The sequence below is a fragment of the Pseudophryne corroboree genome, chromosome 7, assembly GCF_028390025.1.
Source record: "Pseudophryne corroboree isolate aPseCor3 chromosome 7, aPseCor3.hap2, whole genome shotgun sequence".
Classification (NCBI taxonomy): Eukaryota; Metazoa; Chordata; class Amphibia; order Anura; family Myobatrachidae; genus Pseudophryne; species Pseudophryne corroboree.
In genome coordinates this window covers 393,898,304-393,907,932 of record NC_086450.1, presented here as the reverse complement: position 1 = coordinate 393,907,932, position 9,629 = coordinate 393,898,304, and the positions used below count along the sequence as shown (strand labels likewise).

Below are 9,629 nucleotides of genomic sequence, written 5' to 3'. Positions count from 1 at the left end.
GAGGAAGAGGGAGTGCAGATCAGAGTGGTAGGAGAATGGATTGCAGATCAGAAAAGGATGATTAGGAAGTGAAGGTGAGAAGTGGAAAAGGGAGTAGTACAGGTCTGAGTAGGAATGAGTGCAGAGAAGGAGTAGGAGGGAGTGCAGATCAGAGTAGTAGAAGAAGGGATTGCCGATCCGGGAAAGATGTGTAGGTCTGAGGAGGAGGGAGTACAGAGAAGGAGTAGGAGAGAGAGCAGATAAGAAGAGGAGGAGAAGAAGGTAATGCAGGTCAAAGGAGGGAGTGGAGTAGATCAGAAATTTCAAAAACTATAACATCAAATAACATAACATTGTGTTGATATTATTTTCTCCTTAAATTATATCTTGCATTTACACAAGAATTAGGCTTAAAAAACAACACATGCTCTAATATATTTTTGAAATAATGAGTTACAATTTTATGGTAGAGAACTGCTATTTAAGAGGATATGGGACAGATGATATGTCTAGGAAATAGAAGGAAAGCACATCTAGAAAGAGCGCCCATCGTGTGTTTATGGCAAATAACTGAGATTTCATTAATATAATGACCCAACAGTTGGAGGACATAAATATTTTCAAGAAGGCTTTGATATGTCATTAGTTTGTTTAATACTGTTACATCTTCAAGATGGTTTGTGGTTTTCTACGTCAATTGGACAAATAGAAAAGGATAACCAAAAAATTATGTTGCAGGTTCTATAGTGCAGGAAACAGTTGAGAATTACCCTCTAACGGTGCCAGCATATAACGTGGCCCCTGTGACCCTTAATTCATGTATTAGAGTGAATTTCATCTACAGCCAATTCATGTACCTGTGTGTTTTAGAGTGTGGGAAAAAAGTGGAATACCTGGAGGAAAACCGCTAGTATGCAGAGAAAACATCTAAGAGGGAGATGTATCAAATCTTCTAAAGAGTGGAGGAAGTGGACAAGTGGTGTGATTTATTGGCTTCTCTTTACTGTCATGGCCCATTGTACGGCTATATGGGGGGAAGGGGTGGCGCGACCTTGGACTGCACACCCTAATTCCAATAATAAGAGGTGCTATCATGCTGAGACTTGTAGTTTCACATGGGAAAAAGAGAATGCAGATGCACACTCTATACTACTAAGCACTGCTTATCAAAATACTTATAATAAACTGCAATCTAGCATAGAGCAAAATTGAGGTGTTAGCATCATTTTTGGCCAAAAAAAATATATGGGCCCACCAACCGTGACCAGATGACCTCAACTGTTGGGTTCCTAACACTAAGGTTCAAGTCCAGGGTACAGGACCCCCCAGCCAGCACAGGCCAACCGCCCAAAGGCATCACACAAGTGAGAGGTTAAAGTGTTAGTGTTACATGAATAAGAAGCAGAAGCTATGTGTTAGGAGTGTTACATTGGTGAGAAGCAGTGGCGTCGGAATGGGGGGGGGGGCAAGGGGGCAGCTCGCTCCCCCCAAAATATGAGGCGCCATCCAGTCCACCTGGACCCGCAGCCACCAGCTTCAGCGCTGCCCGCGCTGTATTAGCAGCGGTGAGACCGGCACTGCTTGTACACAGCGGGCAGCGCTGAAGCTGCCTTCCCCGTGCGCTCCGCCCCCCACCTCGTTCCTGCAGCATCTGAGCGCGGGCGGGAGGCGCCAACTCGAGCTGCTGGTCACTGCTGTTCCCGTGTGCCGGCCTCCGGGAACCCGAGCTCAGTCACCCCCAGCCACCGGCCCCAGGGGTGCGTACGCGTACCAGTCACCACACAGTGCCTGACAGTCAGGAGAGGGCCAGTGTGAGGAATCTTATTACTGCTCAGGCCATTCCCTGCGCCCCCATATCTGTACCCCAACATCCCCCCTCTCTCTCTGTGCCCCAATACCTCCACCTTTCTCTGTGCCCAAAGACTTTCCCCTTTCCTGTGCCCCAACACCTCCCCCAACTCCCTGTGCCCCAACACCTCCCCTCTCTCCGTGTGCCCCCATATCCTGCCCCCACTGTGCCCCAATAACCCCCCATCCTCAGCCCCCCCTTCCCATTACCTCAGGTGCAACCCCCTATCCCCTGTATACCTGCACCCAGTGGTGCATTGGGGCACCGGGATGCCGGGACAGTCCACTGGTCGGCCGCCCCCCCCCCCCCCCCCCCCCCTGCTAACTCCAGCGGCCGTGCTCCCCCCACATTTTGGCCGGTTTATATATACGCGGCTGCTGCTGCCGTGATCAGAGCTTTTGCACATGCGCAGAAGCTCATGCAAGCAGGAAGCCATGGCAATGAAGCGTGCTGCTGGAGCTATGCAAGCCCGAGCTACGGCAATGAAGCGTGCTGCCGGAGCTGCGGATTTAAAGCCAGAACAGCAGCAATGAAGAGTGCTGCCGTCAACGTAATGACCAGGGGCAGCATGTAATTGCACGGGGTCATCCTGGAGCCACACAGCCATTGGGGACAAGGAACCAACAGCCTGCAGAAAATGTAAGTGCGACCTTATCCTCGGACAGAAGCATGCGTACAGGTTAGTGCCGGTGACTCCTTGCTCCTCTGTGTCTTAAGGTGTGTACACACAGTGAGATTTTGTCTTACGATTTTGACTGTATAGTCAAAACCGTAAGAAAAGTTAGTGCAGATCACAAGGTGACTTTCACCTTGCGATCCTGATGCGATGCCGATGCGCTAAAGCTGCGCTGGTCGGGAGCTACTCTTGAAGTGCAAAGGCATCGCCGCCATGCGATGCCTTTGCACTTCTGCGGGGGAAGGGGGGCGGCACTGACATGTGGTGCGGACTAGCCCTGTGCTGGGCGTCCCCCCGCATGTCTGAGTTAAAGATCGTAGCTGTGCTAAATTTAGCACAGCTACGATCAACTCGGAATGACCCCATAGTCAGTATCGCAAGCACATTCAATATGTGCTTGTGATACCGACCTGGGGGGTCATTCCAAGTTGCTCGCTCGCTAGCTGTTTTTAGCAGCCGGGCAAACGCATAGTCGCTGCCCACAGGGGAGTGTATTTTTGCTTTGCAAGTGTGCGAACGCCTGTGCAGCCAAGCTCTGCAAAAACATTTTGTGCAGTTTCTGGACACGCCTGTGTTTTTCCAACCACTGCCAGAAAACGGTCAGTTGACACCCACAAATGCCTTCTTCCTGTCAATCTCCTTGCGATTGGCTGTGCGAACGGATTCTTCATTAAATCCATCGCTCAGCAATGATCCACTTTGTACCCGTACGATGTGCCTGCGCATTGCAGTGCATACGCATGCGCAGATGTTACCTGATCGCTGCGCTGCGAAAAACTGCAGCATGCGATCAGGTCGGAATGACCCCCCTAGTCCCTATCGCACAGTGAAAATCAGGGTTAGCCCGATTCTCACCGTGTGTATGCACCTTGACTCTACAGTGTGGGCTGGGTGCCAGGGAGAGCTGCGGTATCAGGAAAGTTATTCCCAGCGGCAGATTGGCATGCCGGGACACCGGACCGGATTCTGTTTGGCCGTTCGGTCATCCCCTCATTGGCTGCCCGCCAGCCTCGCTCACGGCAGCGTTCACTGAAAGCTTCTACGCATGCACAGAAGCTCAGTGAAGCACTTTGAAAATTGCCGCCGTGTGAGCTTCTGCGCATGTGCAGCAACCCCTCCTGGCCCATAATGCATAGTATTCTGAGCCGTCGGTCACTACTGACGGCTCCACCTCCCTTCCAGGCGCATCATGTGTTCAGCCTCCCCTCCAGCCCGGGCCGTCACAGCAAGCACACTGCACAATGGACTCGTGGCTGCTGCAGCTAGCATGCAAAGCAGGAGCTAGCAACCAGCAAATTCTGACTGCGTCACACACCAGTTGTGTGACAGTCAGTAAGTACTGTACAACTAACTGGTGCAATATGTATAACAACTAACTGGTGCAATATGTATAATGTGCTCTACCTGGTGAAATGTGTATAATGTGCTCTGCCTGATGCAATGTGTATAACGTGCTCTGCCTGGTGCAATGTGTATAACGAGCTTTACCTGGTGCAATGTGTATAATAGGCTTTACCTGGTGCAATGTGTATAACGTGCCCTGCCTGGTGCAATATGTATATAATGTGCTTTACCTGGTGCAATATGTACAACGTGCTCTTCCTGGTGCAATGTGTATAATGTGCAATGTGTACAGTATAATGTGCTTTACCTGGTGCAATGTGTAATAATATTCTCTGCCTGGCGCAAAGTGTACAATGTGCTCTTCCTGGTGCAATGTGTATAATGTACTTTACCTGGTGCAATGTGTAATAATGTGCTCTGCCTGGCGCAAAGTGTATAAGGTGCTCTGCCTGGCGCAAAGTGTATAACGTGCTCTGCCTGGCACAACGTGTATAACGTGCCCTACCTAGTGCAATGTGTATAATGTGCTTTACCTGGTGCAATGTGTATAATGTGATCTGCCTGGCGCAAAGTGTATAATGGACTCTGCCTGGCGCAAAGTGTATAATGTGCTCTTCCTGGTGCAATGTGTACAGTATAATGTGCTTTACCTGGTGCAATGTGTATAACGTGCTCAGCCTGGCGCAAAGTGTGTACCGTGCTCTACCTGGCGCAAAGTGTAGAACGTGCACTATCTGGCGTAATATGTATAACATGCTCTACCTGGCGCAGTGTGTATAGGAGGTTCTACCTGGTGCAATGTGTATAAGCAGCACTACTGTGTGGTGTATTGTGAATTGGCACTATTATGTGGTCACGCCCTTCCCCACGAAGCCACGCCCCTAAAATCTTGCAGCGCGCCTGATGCGCGCACTTTACATACATGCCTGTATTCAGGTCTTCTGAGCAGTGATCCCGCCCACTTGACAGACTCCACCACCCCAACAGACCCCACCCCTATTAGGGCTGGTTTTAGATCCCAATCCGCCCCTGCCTGCACCCGCATATTCTGTGGCCCTTCTGCATCACCCTACCCCCTGGGGCAGCCATGAAGCTGACCGAAAACGTGCTGCACAGCTTCCGGGTTGCAAAGATTTTCCGCGAGAACTCCGATAAGATCAACTGCTTTGACTTCAGTCCTGGCGGGGAGACAGTCATTTGCAGCTGCGACGACGACTCCATCGTGCTGTACGACTGCCAGGAGGGCAAGCCCAAGAGGACGCTGTACAGCAAGAAGTACTGCGTGGATCTCATCCGATACACACATGCAGCAAATACCGTGGTTTATAGCTCCAGCAAAATTGATGATACCATCTCTCTTCATGATAATAAATATAGCCGTTATTTCCCGGCCACAATAAAAGGGCCGTTGCGTTATCTATGTCTCCGGTGGACGATGCGTTTATTTCTGGTTCCTTGGATAAAACTATCCGCCTGTGGGACCTCCGGTCTCCCAACTGTCAGGGTCTGATGCACTTACAGGGGAAGCTAATGTGCTCATTTGATCCAAAGGGCCTTATTTTTGCTGCAGGAGTTAATTCCGAGATGGTGAATCTGTATGATCTTCGCTCTTTTGATAAGGGTCCGTTTGCCACCTTTAAGATGAACTGTGGGGGTCATTCCGAGTTGATCGCTAGCTAAAAATGTTCGCAGCGCAGCGATTAAGTAGAAAAACGGCACTTCTGCGCATGTGTATGCGGCGCAATGCGCAAAGTACTTTCACAACAGCCAATGTAGTTTCACACAAGGTCGAGCAAAGCTTTTCAGTCGCAATGGCCGCCGCAGAGTGACTGACAGGAAAGGGGCGTTTCTGGGTGTCAACTCACCGTTTTCAGGGAGTGTTCGGAAAAACGCAGGCATGCCAGGAAAAACGCAGACGTGGCTGGGAGAACGCAGGGCGTGTTTGTGATGTCAAATCTGGAACTGAATGGTCTGAAGTGATCGCAAGCGCTGAGTAGGTCTGGAGCTACTCTGAAACTGCACAATTTTTTTGTTGCTGCCGCTCTGCAATGCATTTGTTCATACTTCTGCTAAGCTAAGATACACTCCCAGTGGGCGGCTGCTTAGCATTTGCATGGCTGCTAAAAACTGCTAGCGAGTGAACAACTCGGAATGACCCCCTATGACCGCACCTACGAATGGACGTCACTCAAATTTAGCAACGATGGAAAATTAATTCTTCTCTCTACCAATGGCGGCTTCCTGAGGCTGGTTGATGCGTTTAAAGGGCCGTGCTACACACCTTTGGGGGTTATAACAACAGTAAAACGGTCACACTAGAAGCTTCTTTCACCCCGGATTCTCAGTTCATTATGATCGGGTCGGAAGATGGCATGATCCATGTATGGAATGGAGAGAGCAGCATGAAAGTGTCCGTACTGTATGTCAAGCACACCGGATCCATCACCTGCTTACAGTTCAATCTCAAGTTCATGACCTTTGTATTGCATTGGGGAAGCCGTAGGGAGATGAACAATGAGGAGGAGGCACTTAACTAGCAGATGTGTATAATGGGCTCTACCAGGCATAATGTATATATGGGCTCTATCTGGCGTTATGTGTAATATGCGTAATGGGCTCTACCAGGCGTAATGTGTAATGGGCTCTACGAGGCGTAATGTGTATAATGGGCTCTACCAGGTGTAATGTGTAACATGTGTAATGGGCTCTACCAGGCGTAATGTGTAACATGTGTAATGGGCTCTACCAGGCGTAATGTGTAACATGTGTAATGGGCTCTACCAGGCGTAATGTGTAACATGTGTAATGGGCTCTACCAGGCGTAATGTGTATAATGGACTCTACCAGGCATAATGTGTATAATGGGCTCTACCAGGTGTAATGTGTATAATGAGCTCCACTTAGCATAATGTGTATAATGGGCTCTAGCAGGCATAATGTGTATAAGGGGCTCAACCAGGTATAATGTGTACAAGGGGCCACTCCCAGCTGCTCCATAGAGTTCCATACAGGTGCAAGAGACCTGTCTAAGGTGGCCTGGAGCTAGGGGCGCCAAACTGAGATTTTATCTTGCCCCCCCCCAACCAAAAAACGTTCTGACGCCCCTGGTGAGAAGTAATAATTAGAATGTTAAAAGTTGTTACATAAGTAGAAAAATAATTAGGTGCTAAAAAAAAGTGCTAGATTAAGTATTACAATGTGATGCCCTAAATCGATTCCAGGGCTAAAACACACATTTACTAACAGATTAATTTTTTTATAATAATTTTTAAATGTTACCAAATGTATGTTTTAGCCCTGGAAATACAACATCAATTTAGATTGATTTTCATTGATTTGAAATTGATAAAAATCAATGTAAAAAAATTACCTTTAGTAAATATACTCCCTTTTATTACCGTGTATACTCAAGTATAAGCCGACTTTTTCAGCACTTTTTTTGTGCTGAAAAAGCCCCTGGGCTTATACTTGAGTCAGTGGGAAGGAGGGACACGGAGGGCACAGTGCGCGCCTCTCCTGTGTCCCTCCTGCGTCTCCGGCGGGTCTATTAAATGAAGTACCCGTTCGTGAGCTCTGATTGGCTTACGAACCGGCACTTCATTTAACACACACACGGCGCTGCCGCCGGAGATGCAGGAGGGACACAGGAGAGGCGCACACTGTGCCCTCCGTGTCCCTCCTTCACAAGACAGCGCGGGAGCGGCGGAGGGTAAGTAACTGGCACTGGGGGAGCATATTTGGCACTTGGGGGGGCATATCTGGCACTGAGGGGGCATATCTGGCACTATGAGGGAATATCTGGCACTGAGGGGGCATATCTGGCACTATGAGGGCATATCTGGCACTGTGGGGGCATATCTGGCACTATGAGGGCATATCTGGCACCGTAGGGGCATATCTGGCACTATGAGGGCATATCTGGCACTGTGGGGGCATATCTAGCACTATGAGGGCATATCTGGCACCGTGGGGGCATATCTGGCAGTATGAGGGCATATCTGGCACTGTGGGGGCATATCTGACAGTATGAGGGCATATCTGGCACTGTGGGGGCATATCTGACACTATGAGGGCATATCTGGCATTATGAGGGCATATCTAGCACTGTGGGGGCATATCTGACAGTATGAGGGCATATCTGGCACTGTGGGGGCATATCTGGCACTGTTGGGGCATATCTGGCACTGTTGGGGCATATCTGGCAGTATGAGGGCTGTGTACGGCTAGAGCTGCATTTCCCACCCTAGGCTTATACTCGAGTCAATAAGTTTTCCCAGGTTTTTGTGGTAAAATTAGGTGCCTCGGCTTATATTCGGATCGACTTATACTCGAGTATATACGGTAATTGACCAAGTCAATTTATAATTTATATCTCCCAATCTAAGTAAACCTGGCTTGCAAATTATTATTAGTTTTTCATTTGTTGAAAAATAAAATAAGAATTTACTTACCGATAATTCTATTTCTCATAGTCCGTAGTGGATGCTGGGGACTCCGTAAGGACCATGGGGAATAGCGGCTCCGCAGGAGACTGGGCACATCTAAAGAAAGCTTTAGGACTATCTGGTGTGCACTGGCTCCTCCCCCTATGACCCTCCTCCAAGCCTCAGTTAGGATACTGTGCCCGGACGAGCGTACACAATAAGGAAGGATTTTGAATCCCGGGTAAGACTCATACCAGCCACACCAATCACACCGTATAACCTGTGATCTGAACCCAGTTAACAGCATGATAACAGAGGAGCCTCTGAAAGATGGCTCACAACAATAATAACCCGATTTTTGTAACAATAACTATGTACAAGTATTGCAGACAATCCGCACTTGGGATGGGCGCCCAGCATCCACTACGGACTATGAGAAATAGAATTATCGGTAAGTAAATTCTTATTTTCTCTAACGTCCTAAGTGGATGCTGGGGACTCCGTAAGGACCATGGGGATTATACCAAAGCTCCCAAACGGGCGGGAGAGTGCGGATGACTCTGCAGCACCAAATGAGAGAACTCCAGGTCCTCCTCAGCCAGGATATCAATTTTGTAGAATTTTACAAACGTATTTGCTCCTGACCAAGTAGCTGCTCGGCAAAGTTGTAAAGCCGAGACCCCTCGGGCAGCCGCCCAAGATGAGCCCACCTTCCTTGTGGAGTGGGCATTTACAGATTTTTGGCTGTGGCAGGCCTGCCACAGAATGTGCAAGCTGAATTGTACTACAAATCCAACGAGCAATAGTCTGCTTAGAAGCAGGAGCACCCAGCTTGTTGGGTGCATACAGGATAAACATCGAGTCAGATTTCCTGACTCCAGCCGTCCTGGAAACATATATTTTCAGGGCACTGACAACGTCTAGCAACTTGGAGGCCTCCAAGTCCCTAGTAGCCGCCGGCACCACCAATAGGTTGGTTCAGGTGAAACGCTGAAACCACCTTGGGGAGAAACTGAGGACGAGTCCTCAATTCCGCCCTGTCCGAATGGAAAATCAGATAAGGGCTTTTTCAGGATAAAGCCGCCAATTCTGACACGCGCCTGGCCCAGGCCAGGGCCAACAGCATGACCACTTTACATGTGAGATATTTTAACTCCACAGATTTAAGTGGTTCAAACCAATGTGACTTTTGGAACCCAAAACTACATTGAGATCCCAAAGTGCCACTGGAGGCACAAAAGGAGGCTGTATATGCAGTACCCCTTTTACAAACGTCTGAACTTCAGGGACTGAAGCTAGTTCTTTTTGGAAGAAAATTGACAGGGCCGAAATTTGAACCTTAATGGACCCCAATTTC

The 9,629-nt window shown here is 48.8% G+C and overlaps 1 pseudogene; it reads left to right on the top strand.

Annotated features, from left to right (window-relative positions):
- The first annotated feature begins 4,935 nt into the window (after positions 1 to 4,935).
- LOC134944219 (WD repeat-containing protein 82-like) lies at positions 4,936 to 6,385 on the top strand (annotated as a pseudogene).
- Positions 6,386 to 9,629: the final 3,244 nt, after the last annotated feature.